At 59.3% G+C, this 20,765-nt stretch overlaps 1 long non-coding RNA gene across 2 annotated transcripts in view; it reads right to left on the bottom strand.

Annotated features, from left to right (window-relative positions):
- The window catches only part of LOC146074197 (uncharacterized), a 30,675-nt gene extending 12,498 nt beyond the window's left edge, over positions 1–18,177 (bottom strand). The window contains exons 1-6 of one of the 2 annotated variants that reach the window (XR_014473379.1): positions 17,859–18,177; positions 16,298–16,461; positions 14,600–14,763; positions 8,569–8,732; positions 6,908–7,020; positions 1,815–2,077 (exon numbers count right to left, since the gene is read on the bottom strand). This is a non-coding gene — a long non-coding RNA (uncharacterized LOC146074197). The remainder of the gene's footprint in view (positions 1–1,814; positions 2,078–6,907; positions 7,021–8,568; positions 8,733–14,599; positions 14,764–16,297; positions 16,462–17,858) is intronic. The other variant, XR_014473380.1, reaches the window with a different exon arrangement.
- Between the last annotated feature and the right edge of the window lie 2,588 nt (positions 18,178–20,765).

The following is a 20,765-nucleotide window of genomic DNA, read 5'->3' as shown; positions in this document are numbered from 1 at the left end:
CACAGATTTGTGTGCTCATTGGAATACACACATGCAGTCTATGCAACTGAAGGTCTGAGCAGTAAACAGAGCCGAGAGGATGGGGTAAAAGTGGTGTTGATTGGGGGAGGAGACAGTGTGGTGCAGTTGAGGAATAGAAATGCGTAGATGGTGGAAAGGCTAAGCAGCATTGATGGGAGACTAACAAATGCGGATGGGTGGAAAACAGTGGCACAGATTGGGGGAGGTAAGACAGAGTGATGCGATTGGGTGGGAAACAGTGAAGCAGTTGGAGAAAAGACAGTTTACCAGATAGGAGAGAGATAGCAGTATAGATGGAAGGAAACTGTGGCATGGATGAGAAGGGCAGAGCAGCATGGATGGAGGGGGTACAGAGTATCACTAATAGACTGGGATGCATTGGCACAGATAGAAAGAAAAAGAGTGGCATCGGTGTGGAAAGACAGGGCAGCGCAGATGGGGAAAGACACATTGGTGCAGATGAGGCAATACACACAGCAGTAGGTATCAGGGAAGACAGAACAGCATGAAGGCGTATAGGAGAAGAAAGTGTAGATGCACAGTAGTTGGGAGTATTATACTTTTTGCAATTATGAAAGATGTTTCTGGTAACTGCATGTGAATACTAAATGAAATGGATATATGTAGTGAGTGTGAAAGATGTTGGACCCTCAGTGGGATAGTTCTAGTAATAGTGTTTATTCTACCACCTGCCATCTTTGAAAACCCATGCAGTTCCTCTACCCTGTCTGGGGTATTGCTGTCTGCTGAAGTGTTTCTAGCACAGGTCTGGTTTGCAGTGCTGATATACAGACCACACTGTTCTCGAAGCACTACAGCAGACAGCTACACCCCAGGCAGGGAAGAGGCACTGCATAGGTTTTCAAAGATGGCAGGTGCTAGAATGAACACTATAGTAATTCAGTGGGCTAGACAGTTTTAGATGATTGCGGGTACTTACAGTATTAGGATGAGTGCGCCACATAACTGCTCAGACCTTCAGTTGCATAGACTGCATGTGTGTATTCCAATGAGCACACAAATCTGTGAATTAGCAGCTCCACCATTGTGTGAGTGACAGCAATCTCACTCTGTGAGAGTGCTGAATCTGCACTTACCCACAGGCTGTGATGGCGTACCATATCTGTACTGCGCAAGGAACACGTCCATTAAGGCGCCAGCCTTAATGATCGGAATTTCATTGCTTTTTGGCGTTTGAGTGGAAGAGTTACAGCAGGTTTCTGAAATGCCAGATCATGTGTTAGAAGCCTTAATGGGACATGTAAAACCGTAAGGTTTTTTGTCTATGGAATTTCACCCGCTTTTTTTCAATTTATTTTTTTAATTCAGAAATGTAAAATTTTACTGTAAGAATAACAATTGGATTTTTAAAAATGTTTAATAATAACACTGGCAACGAACATTACCCCTGGCTACAAGCATTACAAACCCCTGGCAACGAGTATGACACCTGTCCCAGAGCATGAAAGCCCTGGCAATGAAGACACCCATACCATGAGACCCCTGACGATGAGCATGACACCCAGTGTGTAGAAGGTTCACTGTAGGGCACTGAGGGGAACCGCAGACATGGGGGCACTGAGGGGGGACCGCGCACACATGGAGGCACAGTGCACACATGGGGACAGTGAGGGGGGACAGCGCACACATGGGGACAGTGTGTGGGGGGGAGCAATGCACACATGGGGACAATTAGGGGGGACAGCGCACACATGGGGATAATGAGAACAGTGTGACAGTGATGGACACCAGTATGAGCAGATGAAGCGCTAGGCCCTGGGTATATATGTCACCTTCCTCCTCTTGCTGCGGCTGCTCCGTCATTCTCCCAGGGCCCTGCTCCATCCTTCAGCTCCTTCTCAGAGACCTCCTGCCGTCTGAGTCCCGACACACTACACATTCACGGGTTTGTCCAGGTCTCCAGCTAAGGGGGATTCACTGTGGAGTCATGAGTAGAGAGAGAGCAGGTGTCCTCCGCGGTTCATGCATGAGTCATCAACAGCCGGGCTGCCCTCTGCTCTCGCCCGGCTGTTCCGAATCCCGACTCCTGGGGTTCCTGCAAGCGGCAGATTTTGATTTGGGGCACTGAGGGGGGCACAGCGCACAATGCACACATGGGGGGGACCGAGGGGGGACGGGGCACACACGTGGGGAGAGGGGGAGACAGGGCACACACATAGGGGTACTGAATATTACAATAGTGTTCATACGGAATGTTCCGCTAATAGATAATATAGCGTCATAAGTAGTAAAGATAGTACACTACTGAACTTACCCAGGCCAGCCCGACTGAGGTCAGATTCAAAAAGACGGGCAGGGAGAGAGACGGCAGTTATCTGAATAAGGGCTGAGAGCCCTGCCGCATATTGAATATAGTTGTAATAGCGGTAAATCAGTGGTAATAATATACTTGCAGAAATACTTGAAGTCTGTTTAATACTGTAAACTTATAAACGTGATGGGGAACATTGACATATGAATAGTGACACTTAAATACGCTATTCACTTACAAATAAACAGTTACTTGCCCCTGGAGACAATGGGTGACATTTAATAGAATGCGATTTTATTGCACTTTTTGAAATCGCACCATATCGGCGCAAATCACACTTTTAGAACTCGCATTTTTCCCTTTTTATCCGCATATTTAACTAAATGCGAATTCGTCGGGAAAAATTGGGATATGGTGCGATTTTAAGTCATGGAAATGTGCGCATTTTCAGTCATGAAAATGTGCGCATTTCATAACATGCGATTTTTGGTATTAAAAAAACAACGGCGTGAGGTCCCCCCTCCTGAGCGTAACCAGCCCCGGGCTCAAGGAGCCGGTCCTGGTTTCATAAAATCACGGGGCAAACCAAATAGGGGTCCCCTGGATTTCATAAAACCAGCACCAGGCTCAAGGGCCGGTCCTGGTTCCCAAAATACGGGGGACAAAATGAGTAGAGGTCCCCCGTATTTCAAGAACCAGCACCGGGCCCAACCAGCCAGCAGGGTAATGCCACAGCCGGGGGGGAAACTTTTTATACAAGTTCCCCCTGCCAAATCATTCATCCCCCTGACCGGTCAGCAGGGGTCCTGGGGAAGTGGGGACCCCCCAAAGCAGGGGTCCCCCCCTCCAGAATTTACCTGCCCATGATAAAGCCCGCGGCTGTCCTCGATACCCCTGGGCTGTGGGCATCGAGCTAATATTTGGTGTAAAAAATAGAAAAACTATTGTGTATTGCTGTGGCACTATAAGTCCCAGCAAGCCTGCACCACATGCAGGGACTTAAGAGTCCCAGCATGCGGGGCAATAAAGGGCCCGCTGGGACTAGTAGTGCCCCAGCAGTACAAATAGTACTATTTACTATTACTATTTATAGTACTATGAGTGCTATACAATCTTTGCTATCTCTGTACTTTTTACATACAATCAGCTTTAGATTTGCACTATATAGTCCTTGCTGCCCTGTCTATCTGGATTTCGATATGTGCTCTCACGGGAGTGCGCATCAGTATTGCAAGGTAAAAAACCTGTGCGATCTGCATACAATCTCCATATGATTTTGACTATATAGTCAAAATCTCATGCTGGTTTGTCCCGTGTGTACACAGCATTAAACTCAGCTTGAAAACCTGCTGTGTTCTCAATACATAAAGGGTATCTACTGTGTCATTGAACATTGGTTATAAATAAAGTGCACTATTTGTATCCTCATTCAAATTACATAAAATCCAGTTTGGAAACCGGCTGTGCATATAACATGTAAATGGATAATTACTGTGATATTAAACATCTATACCCATTTGCACAAAGTACTGCTTCCATATGACTTATATGCAGTAATTACTTAAATTAGAAGATAGCCCTATAGTACCCCTTCAGTTGTAATTCTGAACCGGGTGTAGGTACTAAGGAGGAAATACAATATTTCCACAATTACATGTAACATACAGACGAACTTACACATATAAAACCCACACAGAGAGTCTTGTTAAACCCAATAATAATTAGAGGAGAAGTCTTCAATACAAAGATTCCTTCAAATTGTGCTCAATGGCTTGCAATTATAGGTGAAAGTGTTAATTATTAATGACAGAAACACTTATTTTCAGCTACTTTGCTGAGTTCCTATATAACACTTAATTTTTGTGCTCCGGCTAGCAGGAGGCTGTCTAACGCGCACAGTATTTATATGGTTGTCCCCTTGATTTTTCTAGAGGGAGTGGTCTACAGTGATAAGGTCTATTACCGTTGATCCCACTTGCTCAAGTGCAGTGGGTAACGGAAATAAGGTTTTAGTTTAGTAGGTAATACAATTTTACAACATAGTTATTTCTGCTTGGTACCCTGTGCAATAATTGCTTTTATGAGAAACCAAAAAGAGACAGATATTTGCGGGCTAACAGAGAGCCATCAGCAAGGTAATCTGCCTATCCTCCTACTCTCACCATCGTGTTTCAGAGGATAGTGGGATGGGGACTAGGCAGAGAAGCTTTCTGCTCAGAAAGTGACACAGGAAGTGATCAAGCCCTCAACGGGCAAAACGCGTCTTTCCACGCCACCACACAGAGAACTACCCAGAGGCAATCCGCTCCTGCTGACCGGAGCTTGTCTGACGCTGCCGCAGGTCACATATGGGACATTGATTCAAGACCGGGCACACAGCGCAAACGGACCAACCGGTCACCCTCACCTATCAGAGGGATCAGTATACATATCTGAGGTACGAGGGCACAGGAGCCCTACCCAGGGATAGCCTGCTCCAAGAACTGCAGCCCGCTTTACGCTACTCCAAATAGGACTATTAATGAATACCTGATGCTTGTTGCATCAAGCGGCACGGCTTTCCCCTTCTCTCCCTTCTCCCTGACAGCCGGATCTGTAGACCTGTCTGCCACGTATGGGACGTCGGGAGAATACAACACCAGATAAGTAACCGGGTGTTTAAACTATACTAAACATCCTATATCTAATAGACCCCGCTGGTGTGTATCATATGTAAATGTATACTACTCTACCTATTCATACCTTGAGCTGATATATAGCGCAGCCCACATTGCTTAATATACCTTAGCATCGACTTTATAACTCCTGTATGCTAATTGGATTATACAATATTAATTGAATAAATACTCACTATAGTTTAAGGCTATTAGAAATATTAAGGTTTTTTAATAACTCTGTTTAAACCTAACTGTGTAGCGGCTAACTGGTACTGCTATAAACTCTTCTCACTCTCGGGACCGGTAGTTCAAGTCCTGCTATGCGTAATAGTATCAGGATTGGTCCTACATGTTAAACGCAGAGCAGCAGAGAGTTTACTTTATCTTTCTTCCAAATTGACAGATATCCTATCAGATCTCTCATCCCTCATCCTCTTATCTAAGATGAGGTGACAGCAGAATCTATACAGGAACTAATATCCTGTCAATCTCTAACCTTGAACTTTTTCTCTGTACAAACGGGTGGATACATTGTAACAGATTTCTCCTATGCACACAGCTAGTGTGTATCCAATGTATCAATCGCACGGCAGATCTCTGTCTATTTGTTGGTAAACTCATTTACACACAGAAACTGTGTCGTTTCTCTATTTATCTAAATTTTCTATTCATTCCTCTCTCACTTGGCTGGTATCTGGGCGACGGCACTGCAAGGTTATATAACATCAGTGTCGCCATACAGATATAGGCAAGCAGTAGAAGGAAATAAAACTGTCACTTTCTGAGCAGAAAGCTTCTCTGCCTAGTCCCCATCCCACTATCCTCTGAAACACGATGGTGAGAGTAGGAGGATAGGCAGATTACCTTGCTGATGGCTCTCTGTTAGCCCGCAAATATCTGTCTCTTTTTGGTTTCTCATAAAAGCAATTATTGCACAGGGTACCAAGCAGAAATAACTATGTTGTCAGGATCACCCTGACACTGCCCCCACCTCGGAGTTTCTCTCTGAAGAGTGGTACCACTATTCATACCATTTTCAAGCTTGCGTCACAACTTCTATTATACAACTTACCATTGATACTCAAATAGACATTCCTATTGATGTCTTTACAGATTACAGCTTGTAATCACACACAAAAAGAGTGCCCCAAAAAAAGAGAGAGTCTTTTTCTTCTCGCATTTCCAGATAACTCTTATTATTCTAGATCCAGGATTATCTAGTACATATCAATCAATGTTTCCCCAAATTATTACGTAACGGATATAAGCAATAATAACACACAAATACAACACGTGCGATTAAAAATTTTTTTTTTATTGTTTATGTGGTGAAAATTTCACCTAAACTGTCTTACTATAAATAAATTAAAAGGTATATTTCATCTTGTATTTATTTTCTGCAATATTTTCCTCTTATCAGTGCGCCAGCAAAAGAGACAATCCTTTTCCCCTCTTCTTCTATCATACACATGGGTGGAACAGGGCGCACACATGGGGGACAGCGAGGGGGGAGGCAGCGCACACATGGTCACAGGGGGGAGAGCGAAGAGGGAGGGAGCGTACACACGGGGGCAATGGGGGCGCAGCGTACACACGGGGGCACTGGGGGGACAGGGTACACACGGGGACAGTGGGGGGACACGGTACACACAGGTATAGTGGGGGGGGAGAGGGTACACACAGGGACAGTAGGGGGACAGTGTACACACAGAGACAGTGGGGGGACAGCATACACACAGGGATAGTGGGGTGGGGGACAGCGTACACACAGGGACAGTGGGGGGACGGATTCACCTGGTTGCAGCTGCAGTACAGGGGGGGGGGGGCACAGGGTATATACAGGGACAGTGGGGGGGGCAGGGTGTGCACAGGGATAGTGGTGTGGGGGACAGTGGGGGGGGACAGGGTACACACAGGGATAGTGGGGATGGGGGGACAGTAGGGGGGACGGATTTACCTGGGTGCAGCTGCTCCTCTGATTGCCCGGGTGGCTTGTTTCTGTCTTCCGGGTGGCGGAGGCAACTCAAGGCTGGGGCTTCACCAGACTGTTAGGCATCGGGAGGACATAGTCTGGGCAGGAAATATTATTATAATAACAACAACAACAACAAAGGGCTCAGCTTTAGGAGCTGCTGGCGGGCGGCCAGGCAAGCACGTCACTGGCCTGGATGGTAGGGGATGTAGGATGCCAGGGATAGGAGCTGCTGGCTGGCGGACAGCCATGTCCCATGGCTGGATGGTAGGGAATGTAGGATACCAGGGGGGACAGCGTACACACACGCGGGCACTGGGGGGACGACGACAACAGCGTACACACACGGGGGCACTGGGGGGACGACGACAACAGCGTACACACACGGGGGCACTGGGGGACGACGACAACAGCGTACACACACGGGGGCACTGGGGGTGGGGTGACAGCGTACACACACGGGGGCACTGGGGGTGGGGCGACAGCGTACACACGGCGGGGTAATGGGGGGGGGGGAGACAGTGTACACACGGGGGGCACCGGAAGGGGGGGGGGGGAGAGACAGCCTATACACGTGGGGCACAGGGGGGGAGCAGCGTACACAAGGAGGCACTTGGGGGGGACAGGGTGCACGGGGGGGGGCACGTACAAACGGAGGGCACAGCGTACACACGGGGTGCTCTGGGGAGGGACAGCATACACACAGGGGGCACACCGTACACATGGGGGGGACAGCGTATGCACGGGGGGGCAGCGTACACAGGGAGGGCACGGGGGGGGGCAGCGTACACACGGAGGGCACTGGGGTGGGCAGCGTACACACGGAGGGCACTGGGGGGGGGAACAGCGTACACACGGGGGGCACAGCGTACACACAGGGGCACTGGGGGGGACAGCGTACACACGGGGGGCCCAGCGTACACATGAGAGGCACTGGGGGGGACAGCGTACACACGGGGGGGGGGGGGACAGCGTACACACGGGGGCACAGCGTACACAAGGGGGGCACTGGGTGGGACAGCGTACACACGGGGGCTGCAGCGTACACACGGGGGCACTGGGGGGGGGGACGCGTACACACGTGGGCACTGGGGAGTGACAGCGTACACAAGGGGGGCACTGGGGGGGGGGACAGCATACACACGGGGGGCACTGGGGGGGGGGAACCGCGTACTCACGGGGGGCAGCGTACACACAGGGGGAACTGGGGGGGACACAGCGTAAACACGGGGGTACTGGGGGGGGGCAGCGTACACACGGGGGGCACTGGGGGGGGACAATGCACAAACGGGGGGCACTGGGGGGGCAGCGTACACACGGGGGCAGGGTACACACGGGTATAGTGGGGTGGGGGACAGGGTACACACAGGGACAGTGGGGGGAAGGATTTACCTGGGTGCAGCTGCAGTACAGGGGGGGCAGTGTACACAAGGGGGGGGGGGGACTTGGGGGGGACAGTGTACACACGGCGGACAATGGGGGGGGACAGTGTACACACGGCGGGCACTGGGGGGAGGACAGCGTACATACAGGACAGAGGGGGACAGGGTATGCACATGGATAGTGGTGTGAGGGACAGGGTGCACACAGGGATAGTGGGGATGGGGGACATGGTACACACAGGGACAGTGGAGGGACGAATTTACCTGGGTGCAGCTGCTCCTCTGATGGCCCGGGTGGCTGCTTTCTGTCTTCCGGGTAGCGGAGGCAACTTAAGGCTGGGGCTTCACCAGACTGTTAGGCCGCAGGCTGTGGAAGCGCCTGAACCTGGTCCCGACGAGTCCCGGCGGCAGCATGGGGAGGACAGAGTCTGGGCAGGAGATATAATAATAATAATAATGACAACAACAATAATAAAGGGCTTAGCTTTAGGAGCTGTGGGTGGGCGGCCGGGGATGTAGGATGCCGGGGATAGGAGCTGCTGGCTGGCGGGCGGCCATGTCCCCTGGCTGGATGGTAGGGAATGTAGGATGCCAGGGGGGACAGCGTACACACGGAGGGGGGGGGGCACTGGGAGCGTACACACATGGGGGGCAAACAGCATACACACGCGGGGCACTGGGGGGTGGCACAGCATACACACACAGGGGCACTGGGGGGACAGCGTACACACACGGAGGGCACTGGGGGGGGAGCGTACACACATGGGGGGGCACAGCGCACACACACGGGAGCACGAGGGGGGCACAGCGCACACGGGCACTGGGGGGGACAGCGTACACGCACGGGGGCACTGGGGGGGGGGGACAGCGTACACACACGGGGGCACTGGTGGGGGACAGCGTACACACACGGGGGCACTGGTGGGGGACAGCGTACACACACGGGGGCACTGGTGGGGGACAGCGTACACACACGGGGGCACTGGTGGGGGACAGCGTACACACACGGGGGCACTGGTGGGGGACAGCGTACACACACGGGGGCACTGGTGGGGGACAGCGTACACACACGGGGGCACTGGTGGGGGACAGCGTACACACACGGGGGCACTGGTGGGGGACAGCGTACACACACGGGGGCACTGGTGGGGGACAGCGTACACACACGGGGGCACTGGTGGGGGACAGCGTACACACACGGGGGCACTGGTGGGGGACAGCGTACACACACGGGGGCACTGGTGGGGGACAGCGTACACACACGGGGGACAGCGTACACACACGGGGGCACTGGTGGGGGACAGCGTACACACACGGGGGCACTGGTGGGGGACAGCGTACACACACGGGGGCACTGGTGGGGGACAGCGTACACACACGGGGGCACTGGTGGGGGACAGCGTACACACACGGGGGCACTGGTGGGGGACAGCGTACACACACGGGGGCACTGGTGGGGGACAGCGTACACACACGGGGGCACTGGTGGGGGACAGCGTACACACACGGGGGCACTGGTGGGGGACAGCGTACACACACGGGGGCACTGGTGGGGGACAGCGTACACACACGGGGGCACTGGTGGGGGACAGCGTAAACACACCGGGGCACTGGTGGGGGACAGCGTACACACACCGGGGCACTGGTGGGGGGCAGCGTACACACACCGGGGCACGGACATCGTACACACGGGGGCACTAGGGGGGACGGACAGCGTACACACGGGGGCACTGGGGGGGACGGACAGCGTACACACATGGGGACACTGGGGGAAACGGACAGCGTACACACACGGGGACACTGGGGGGGATGGACAGCGTACACACACGGAGACACTGGGGGGCGACAGCGTACACACGGGGGGCGACAGCGTACACACGGGGGGCGACAGCGTACACACGGGGGGCGACAGCGTACACACGGGGGGCGACAGCGTACACACGGGGGGCGACAGCGTACACACAGGAGCACTGCGTCGGGGACAGCGTACACACACGGGGGGCATTGGGGCGGGGACAGCGGGGTGGGGACAGCGTACACACACGGGGGGCACTGGGGCGGGGATGGCGTCCACACACGGGGGGCACTAGGACGGGGACGGCGTACACACACGGGGGCACTGGGGGGGAAGCTTACACACACGGGGGCACTGGGGGGTGCAGCATACACACACGGGGGCACTGGGGGGTGCAGCATACACACACGGGGGCACTGGGGGGTGCAGCATACACACACGAGGGCACTGGGGGGGGGGGGGGCAGCGTACAAACGGGTATTATGTGCCGGAGGGGCAGTGTGGGGGTATTATGTGCAGGGGGGGGCAGTGTGTACAGGAGTGAACAGCGTACACACAGGGGCACTGGGGGGGGACAGCGTACACACACGGGGGCACTGGTGGGGGACAGCGTACACACACGGGGCACTGGTGGGGGACAGCGTACACACACGGGGGCACTGGTGGGGGACAGCGTACACACACGGGGGCACTGGTGGGGGACAGCGTACACACACGGGGGCACTGGTGGGGGACAGCGTACACACACGGGGGCACTGGTGGGGGACAGCGTACACACACGGGGGCACTGGTGGGGGACAGCGTACACACACGGGGGCACTGGTGGGGGACAGCGTACACACACGGGGGCACTGGTGGGGGACAGCGTACACACACGGGGGCACTGGTGGGGGACAGCGTACACACACGGGGGCACTGGTGGGGGACAGCGTACACACACGGGGGCACTGGTGGGGGACAGCGTACACACACGGGGGCACTGGTGGGGGACAGCGTACACACACGGGGGCACTGGTGGGGGACAGCGTACACACACGGGGGCACTGGTGGGGGACAGCGTACACACACCGGGGCACGGACATCGTACACACGGGGGCACTGGGGGGGACGGACATCGTACACACGGGGGCACTGGGGGGACGGACAGCGTACACACATGGGGACACTGGGGGAAACGGACAGCGTACACACACGGGGACACTGGGGGGGATGGACAGCGTACACACACGGAGACACTGGGGGGGACGGACAGCGTACACGGGGGGCGACAGCGTACACACGGGGGGCGACAGCGTACACACGGGGGGCGACAGCGTACACACGGGGGGCGACAGCGTACACACGGGGGGCGACAGCGTACACACGGGGGGCGACAGCGTACACACGGGGGGCGACAGCGTACACACAGGAGCACTGCGTCGGGGACAGCGTACACACACGGGGGGCATTGGGGCGGGGACAGCGGGGTGGGGACAGCGTACACACACGGGGGGCACTGGGGCGGGGATGGCGTCCACACACGGGGGGCACTAGGACGGGGACGGCGTACACACACGGGGGCACTGGGGGGGAAGCTTACACACACGGGGGCACTGGGGGGTGCAGCATACACACACGGGGGCACTGGGGGGTGCAGCATACACACACGGGGGCACTGGGGGGTGCAGCATACACACACAGGGGCACTGGGGGGTGCAGCATACACACACGAGGGCACTGGGGGGTGCAGCATACACACACGAGGGCACTGGGGGGGGGGGCAGCGTACAAACGGGTATTATGTGCCGGAGGGGCAGTGTGGGGGTATTATGTGCAGGGGGGGGCAGTGTGTACAGGAGTGAACAGCGTACACACGGGGGGGGGGGGGCGCAGCGTACACACAGGGGCACTGGGGGGGGAGACAGTGTACACACGGGGGGCACTGGGGGGGAGAGACAGCGTATACACGTGGGCACTGGGGGGGGAGCAGCGTACACAAGGAGGCACTTGGGGAGGGACAGGGTGCACGGGGGGGGAACGTACACACGGAGGGCACAGCGTACACACGCAGGGCACAGCGTACACACGGGGTGCTCTGGGGAGGGACAGCGTACACACGGGGGGCACACCGTACACATGGGGGGACAGCGTATGCACAGGGGGCAGCGTACACACGGGGGGCACTGGGGGGGCAGCGTACACACGGAGGGCACTGGGGTGGGCAGCGTACACACGGAGGGCACTGGGGGGGGGGGAAACAGCGTACACATGGGGGGCAAGGGGGGGAGACAGCGTACACATGGAGGGCACGGGGACAGCGTACACACAGGGGGCACAGCGTGCACACGGGGGCACTGGTGAGGGACAGCGTACACACGGGGGGCCCAGCGTACACATGAGAGGCACTGGGGGGGGCAGCGTACACACGGGGGGCACAGCATACACACGGGGGGCACTGGGGGGGACAGCGTACACACGGGGGCTGCAGCGTACACATGGGGGGCACTGGGGGGGACGCGTACACACGGGGGGCACAGCGCACACACGTGGGCACTGTGGAGTGACAGCGTACACACGGGGGGCACGGGGGGGCAGCATACACATGGGGGGCACTGGGGGGGGGACAGCATACACACGGGGGGCACTGGGGGAGACAGCATACACACGGGGGGCACTGGGGGGGGGGAAACAGCGTACACACGGGGGGCGACAGCGTACACACAGGAGCACTGCGTCGGGGACAGCGTACACACACGGGGGGCATTGGGGCGGGGACAGCGGGGTGGGGACAGCGTACACACACGGGGGGCACTGGGGCGGGGATGGCGTCCACACACGGGGGGCACTAGGACGGGGACGGCGTACACACACGGGGGCACTGGGGGGAAGCTTACACACACGGGGGCACTGGGGGGTGCAGCATACACACACGGGGGCACTGGGGGGTGCAGCATACACACACGGGGGCACTGGGGGGTGCAGCATACACACACGGGGGCACTGGGGGGTGCAGCATACACACACGGGGGCACTGGGGGTGCAGCATACACACACGAGGGCACTGGGGGGGGGGGGCAGCGTACAAACGGGTATTATGTGCCGGAGGGGCAGTGTGGGGGTATTATGTGCAGGGGGGGCAGTGTGTACAGGAGTGAACAGCGTACACACGGGGGGGGGGGGGGGCGCAGCGTACACACAGGGGCACTGGGGAGGGAGACAGTGTACACACGGGGGGCACCGGAGGGGGGGGGGGGAGAGACAGCGTATACACGTGGGGCACTGGGGGGGAGCAGCGTACACAAGGAGGCACTTGGGGGGGACAGGGTGCACGGGGGGGGAGCGTACACACGCAGGGCACAGCGTACACACGGGGTGCTCTGGGGAGGGACAGCGTACACACGGGGGGCACACCGTACACATGGGGGGACAGCGTATGCACGGGGGGCAGCGTACACACGGGGGGCAGCGTACACACGGGGGGCGACAGCGTACACACGGAGGGCACTGGGGGGGCAGCGTACACACGGAGGGCACTGGGGTGGGCAGCGTACACACGGAGGGCACAGGGGGGGGAGAAACAGCGTACACATGGGGGGCAAGGGGGGGAGACAGCGTACACATGGAGGGCACGGGGACAGCGTACACACAGGGGGCACAGCGTGCACACGGGGGCACTGGTGAGGGACAGCGTACACACGGGGGGCCCAGCGTACACATGAGAGGCACTGGGGGAGGCAGCGTACACACGGGGGGCACAGCATACACACGGGGGGCACTGGGGGGGACAGTGTACACACGGGGGCTGCAGCGTACACATGGGGGGCACTGGGGGGGACGCGTACACACGGGGGGCACAGCGCACACACGTGGGCACTGTGGAGTGACAGCGTACACACGGGGGGGGGCAGCATACACATGGGGGGCACTGGGGGGGGACAGCATACACACGGGGGGCACTGGGGGGGACAGCATACACACGGGGGGCACTGGGGGGGGGGAAACAGCGTACACACGGGGGGCAGCGTACACACAGGGGGCACTGGGGGGGACAAAGTGTAAACACGGGGGTACTGGGGGGGCAGCGTACACACGGGGGCACTGGGGGGGACAATGCACAAACGGGGGGCACTGGGGGGGCAGCGAACACACGGGGGCACTGGGGGGGACAATGCACAAACGGGGGGCACTGGGGGGGCAGCGAACACACGGAGGGACAGGGTACACACGGGTATAGTGGGGTGGGGGACAGGGTACACACAGGGACAGTGGGGGGAAGGATTTACCTGGGTGCAGCTGCAGTACAGGGGGGGCAGTGTACACATGGGGGGGGCAGCGTACACACGGCGGACAATGGGGGGGACAGCGTACACACGGCGGGCACTGGGGGGAGGACAGCGTACATACAGGACAGTGGGGGGACAGGGTATGCACATGGATAGTGGTGTGAGGGACAGGGTACACACAGGGATAGTGGGGATGGGGGACATGGTACACACAGGGACAGTGGAGGGACGAATTTACCTGGGTGCAGCTGCTCCTCTGATGGCCCGGGTGGCTGCTTTCTGTCTTCCGGGTGGCGGAGGCAACTTAAGGCTGGGGCTTCAACAGACTGTTAGGCCGCAGGCTGTGGAAGCGCCTGAACCAGGTCCCGACGAGTCCCGGCGGCAGCATGGGGAGGACAGAGTCTGGGCAGGAGATATAATAATAACAATAATAATAAAGGGCTTAGCTTTAGGAGCTGTGGGCGGGCGGCCAGGGATGTAGGATGCCGGGGATAGGAGCTGCTGGCTGGCGGGCGGCCATGTCCCCTGGCTGGATAGTAGGGAATGTAGGATAGTAGGGGGGACAGCGTACACACGGGGGGGGGGCACTGGGAGCGTACACACATGGGGGGCAAACAGCGTAAAAGCGCGGGGCACTGGGGGGGCACAGCGTACACACGCAGGGCACAGCGTACACACGGGGTGCTCTGGGGAGGGACAGCGTACACACGGGGGGCACACCGTACACATGGGGGGACAGCGTATGCACGGGGGGCAGCGTACACACGGAGGGCACTGGGGGGGCAGCGTACACACGGAGGGCACTGGGGTGGGCAGCGTACACACGGAGGGCACTGGGGGGGGGGAAACAGCGTACACATGGGGGTCAAGGGGGGGGAGACAGCGTACACACGGAGGGCACGGGGACAGCGTACACACAGGGGGCACAGCGTGCACACGGGGGCACTGGTGACGGACAGCGTACACACGGGGGGCCCAGCGTACACATGAGAGGCACTGGGGGGGCAGCGTACACACGGAGGGCACTGGGGTGGGCAGCGTACACACGGAGGGCACTGGGGGGGGGAAACAGCGTACACATGGGGGGCAAGGGGGGGGAGACAGCGTACACACGGAGGGCACGGGGACAGCGTACACACAGGGGGCACAGCGTGCACACGGGGGCACTGGTGACGGACAGCGTACACACGGGGGGGCCCAGCGTACACATGAGAGGCACTGGGGGGGGGGGCAGCGTACACACGGGGGGCACAGCATACACACGGGGGGCACTGGGTGGACAGCGTACACACGGGGGCTGCAGCGTACACATGGGGGGCACTGGGGGGGACGCGTACACACGAGGGGCACAGCGCACACACGTGGGCACTGTGGAGTGACAGCGTACACACGGGGGGCAGCATACACATGGGGGGCACTGGGGGGGGGGGACAGCATACACATGGGGGGCACTGGGGGGGGGGGAAACAGCGTACACACGGGGGGCAGCGTACACACAGGGGGCACTGGGGGGACACAGTGTAAACACGGGGGTACTGGGGGGGCAGCGTACACACGGGGGCACTGGGGGGGACAATGCACAAACGGGGGGCACTGGGGGGGCAGCGAACACACTGGGGCACTGGGGGGACAGGGTACACACGGGTATAGTGGGGTGGGGGACAGGGTACACACAGGGACAGTGGGGGGAAGGATTTACCTGGGTGCAGCTGCAGTACAGGGGGGGCAGTGTACACATGGGGGGGGCAGCGTACACACGGCGGACAATGGGGGGGACAGCGTACACACGGCGGGCACTGGGGGAGGACAGCGTACATACAGGACAGTGGGGGGACAGGGTATGCACATGGATAGTGGTGTGAGGGACAGGGTACACACAGGCATAGTGGGGATGGGGGACATGGTACACACAGGGACAGTGGAGGGACGAATTTACCTGGGTGCAGCTGCTCCTCTGATGGCCCGGGTGGCTGCTTTCTGTCTTCCGGGTGGCGGAGGCAACTTAAGGCTGGGGCTTCAACAGACTGTTAGGCCGCAGGCTGTGGAAGCGCCTGAACCTGGTCCCGACGAGTCCCGGCGGCAGCATGGGGAGGACAGAGTCTGGGCAGGAGATATAATAATAATAATAATAATAATAATAATAATAATAATAATAATAATAATAATAATAATAATAATGACAACAACAATAATAAAGGGCTTAGCTTTAGGAGCTGTGGGCGGGCGGCCAGGGATGTAGGATGCCGGGGATAGGAGCTGCTGGCTGGCGGGCGGCCATGTCCCCTGGCTGGATGGTAGGGAATGTAGGATAGCAGGGGGGACAGCATACACACGGGGGGGGGGGCACTGGGAGCGTACACACATGGGGGGCAAACAGCGTAAAAACGCGGGGCACGGGGGGGGCAGCGTACACACACAGGGCACTGGGGGGACAGCGTACACACACGGGGGGGCACAGCGTACACATGGGGTGCTCTGGGGAGGGACAGCGTACACACGGGGGGCACACCGTACACATGGGGGGACAGCGTATGCACGGGGGGCAGCGTACACACGGGGCGACAGCGTAAACACGGAGGGCACTGAGGGGGCAGCGTACACACGGAGGGCACTGGGGGGGGGAAACAGCGTACACATGGGGGGCAAGGGGGGGGAGACAGCGTACACACGGAGGGCACGAGGACAGCGTACACACAGGGGGCACAGCGTGCACACGGGGGCACTGGTGAGGGACAGCGTACACACGGGGGGCCCAGCGTACACATGAGAGGCACTGGGGGGGGCAGCGTACACACGGGGGGCACAGCATACACACGGGGGGCACTGGGGGGGACAGCGTACACACGGGGGCTGCAGCGTACACATGGGGGGCACTGGGGGGACGCGTACACACGGGGGGCACAGCACATACACGTGGGCACTGTGGAGTGACAGCGTACACACGGGGGGCACGGGGGGGGGCAGCATACACATGGAGGGCACTGGGGGGGGGGGACAGCATACACTCGGGGGGCACTGGGGGGGACAGCATACACACGGGGGGCACGGGGGGGGGGGAAACAGCGTACACACGGGGGGCAGCGTACACACAGGGGGCACTGGGGGGACACAGTGTAAACACGGGGGTACTGGGGGGGCAGCGTACACACGGGGGCACTGGGGGGGACAATGCACAAACGGGGGGCACTGGGGGGGCAGCGAACACACGGGGGCACTGGGGGGACAGGGTACACACGGGTATAGTGGGGTGGGGGACAGGGTACACACAGGGACAGTGGGGGGAAGGATTTACCTGGGTGCAGCTGCAGTACAGGGGGGGCAGTGTACACATGGGGGGGCAGCGTTCACACGGCGGACAATGGGGGGGACAGCGTACACACGGCGGGCACTGGGGGGAGGACAGCGTACATACAGGACAGTGGGGGGACAGGGTACACACAGGGATAGTGGGGATGGGGGACATGGTACACACAGGGACAGTGGAGGGACGAATTTACCTGGGTGCAGCTGCTCCTCTGATGGCCCGGGTGGCTGCTTTCTGTGTTCCGGGTGGCGGAGGCAACTTAAGGCTGGGGCTTCAACAGACTGTTAGGCCGCAGGCTGTGGAAGCGCCTGAACCTGGTCCCGACGAGTCCCGGCGGCAGCATGGGGAGGACAGAGTCTGGGCAGGAGATATGGTACTCTTTACCTAGAACGGCGCCCGCGATCAGAATCGCGGGCGTCGGGGGTAAAAAATCGCGGTAATCGCGGGCATCGCGGGTAAATCGCGGGTACATCAAAATCGGGTACCCGCGATTACCGCGATTTTCCCATAGGGAACAATGTTAAAAAGCCTGATTGACCGCGATTTTACTGTAAAATGCCTCAATGCCCGCGATTTTCCCATAGGAATCAATGTTAAATGGGCTACAGAGCCCAAATAGCCCCAATTAACCCTTAAATGTCCCCCCCAATTTTTGTACGCCACCCCACGATCCACGCCAACCCGAAGCGTGGCGAGCGCAGCGAGCCCGCGAGGGGCGGCGGTACGCGTCCTCCGACCTTTTCATGCCCTACTATCCACGTCGGCGTGGAGTTGAGAATAGAATAGTGTGGCGAGCGTAGCGAGCCACCGAGCCCGAAGCGTGGCGAGCGCAGCGAGCCCCGCGAGGGGACGCGGATACCTTCACAGGTAAACGCGTCCCTTCGCGGGCTTCACAGGTGTCCGCGTCGCCACGGACACCTGTGGAAGTCCGCGAGGGGACGCGTATAACTGTGAAGGTATCCGCGTCCCCTCGCGGGGCTCGCTGCGCTCGCAACGCTTCGGGCTCGGTGGCTCGCTGCGCTCGCCACACTATTCTATTCTCAACTCCACGCCGACGTGGATAGTAGGGCATGAAAAGGTCGGAGGACGCGTACCGCCGCCCCTCGCGGGCTCGCTGCGCTCGCCACGCTTCGGGTTGGCGTGGATCGTGGGGTGGCGTACAAAAATTTGGGGGACATTTAAGGGTTAATTGGGGCTATTTGGGCTCTGTAGCCCATTTAACATTGATTCCTATGGGAAAATCGCGGGCATTGAGGCATTGAATGCAAAATCGCGGTCAATTAGGCTTTTTAACATTGTTCCCTATGGGAAAATCGCGGTGATCGCGGGCATCGCGTCGCGGCCGTTTATGTGCTGCCCGCGATGTCGCGATCACCGCGATGGGCGCCGTTCTAGGTAAAGAGTACCGGAGATATAATAATAATAATAATAATGACAACAACAATAATAAAGGGCTTAGCTTTAGGAGCTGTGGGCGGGCGGCCAGGGATGTAGGATGCCGGGGATAGGAGCTGCTGGCTGGCGGGCGGCCATGTCCCCTGGCTGGATGGTAGGGAATGTAGGATAGCAGGGGGGACAGCGTACACACGGAGGGGGGGGGGGCACTGGGAGCGTACACACATGGGGGGCAAACAGCGTAAAAACGCGGGGGCACTGGGGGGGGGGGGCACAGCGCACACACACAGGGGCACTGGGGGGACAGCGTACACACACGGGGGGCACAGCGTACACACGGGGTGCTCTGGGGAGGGACAGCGTACACACGGGGGTAACACCGTACACATGGGGGGGACAGCGTACACACGGGGGGGGGGCGACAGCGTACACACGGGGGGGGCGACAGCGTACACACGGGGGGGCGACAGCGTACACACGGGGGGGCGACAGCGTACACACGGGGGGGCGACAGCGTACACACGGGGGGGCGACAGCGTACACACGGGGGGGGCGACAGCGTACACACGGGGGGGCGACAGCGTACACACGGGGGGGCGACAGCGTACACACGGGGGGGCGACAGCGTACACACGGGGGGGCGACAGCGTACACACGGGGGGGCGACAGCGTACACACGGGGGGGCGACAGCGTACACACGGGGGGCGACAGCGTACACACGGGGGGCGACAGCGTACACACGGGGGGGGCGACAGCGTACACACGGGGGGGGCGACAGCGTACACACGGGGGGGGGCGACAGCGTACACACGGGGGGGCGACAGCGTACACACGGGGGGCGACAGCGTACACACGGGGGGGCGACAGCGTACACACGGGGGGGCGACAGCGTACACACGGGGGGCGACAGCGTACACACGGGGGGGGGGCGACAGCGTACACACGGGGGGGGGCGACAGCGTACACACGGGGGGGCGACAGCGTACACACGGGGGGGCGACAGCGTACACACGGGGGGGCGACAGCGTACACACGGGGGGGGCGACAGCGTACACACGGGGGGGCGACAGCGTACACACGGGGGGGCGACAGCGTACACACGGGGTGCTCTGGGGAGGGACAGCGTACACACGGGGGTAACACCGTACACATGGGGGGGACAGCGTACGCACGGGGGGGCGACAGCGTACACACGGGGGGGCGACAGCGTACACACGGGGGGGCGACAGCGTACACACGGGGGGGCGACAGCGTACACACGGGGGGCGACAGCGTACACACGGGGGGGCGACAGCGTACACACGGGGGGGCGACAGCGTACACACGGGGGGGCGACAGCGTACACACGGGGGGGCGACAGCGTACACACGGGGGGGCGACAGCGTACACACGGGGGGGCGACAGCGTACACACGGGGGGGCGACAGCGTACACACGGGGGGGCGACAGCGTACACACGGGGGGGCGACAGCGTACACACGGGGGGGCGACAGCGTACACACGGGGGGGCGACAGCGTACACACGGGGGGGCGACAGCGTACACACGGGGGGGCGACAGCGTACACACGGGGGGGGCGACAGCGTACACACGGGGGGGCGACAGCGTACACACGGGGGGGCGACAGCGTACACACGGGGGGGCGACAGCGTACACACGGGGGGGGCGACAGCGTACACGACAGCGTACACACGGGGGGGCGACAA

The sequence above is a fragment of the Crinia signifera genome, chromosome 4, assembly GCF_055691185.1.
Source record: "Crinia signifera chromosome 4, ASM5569118v1, whole genome shotgun sequence".
In the NCBI taxonomy this organism is placed as follows: domain Eukaryota; kingdom Metazoa; phylum Chordata; class Amphibia; order Anura; family Myobatrachidae; genus Crinia; species Crinia signifera.
The sequence above is the reverse complement of the archived record's forward strand: the minus strand, read 5'-3'. Positions and strand labels throughout refer to the sequence as shown.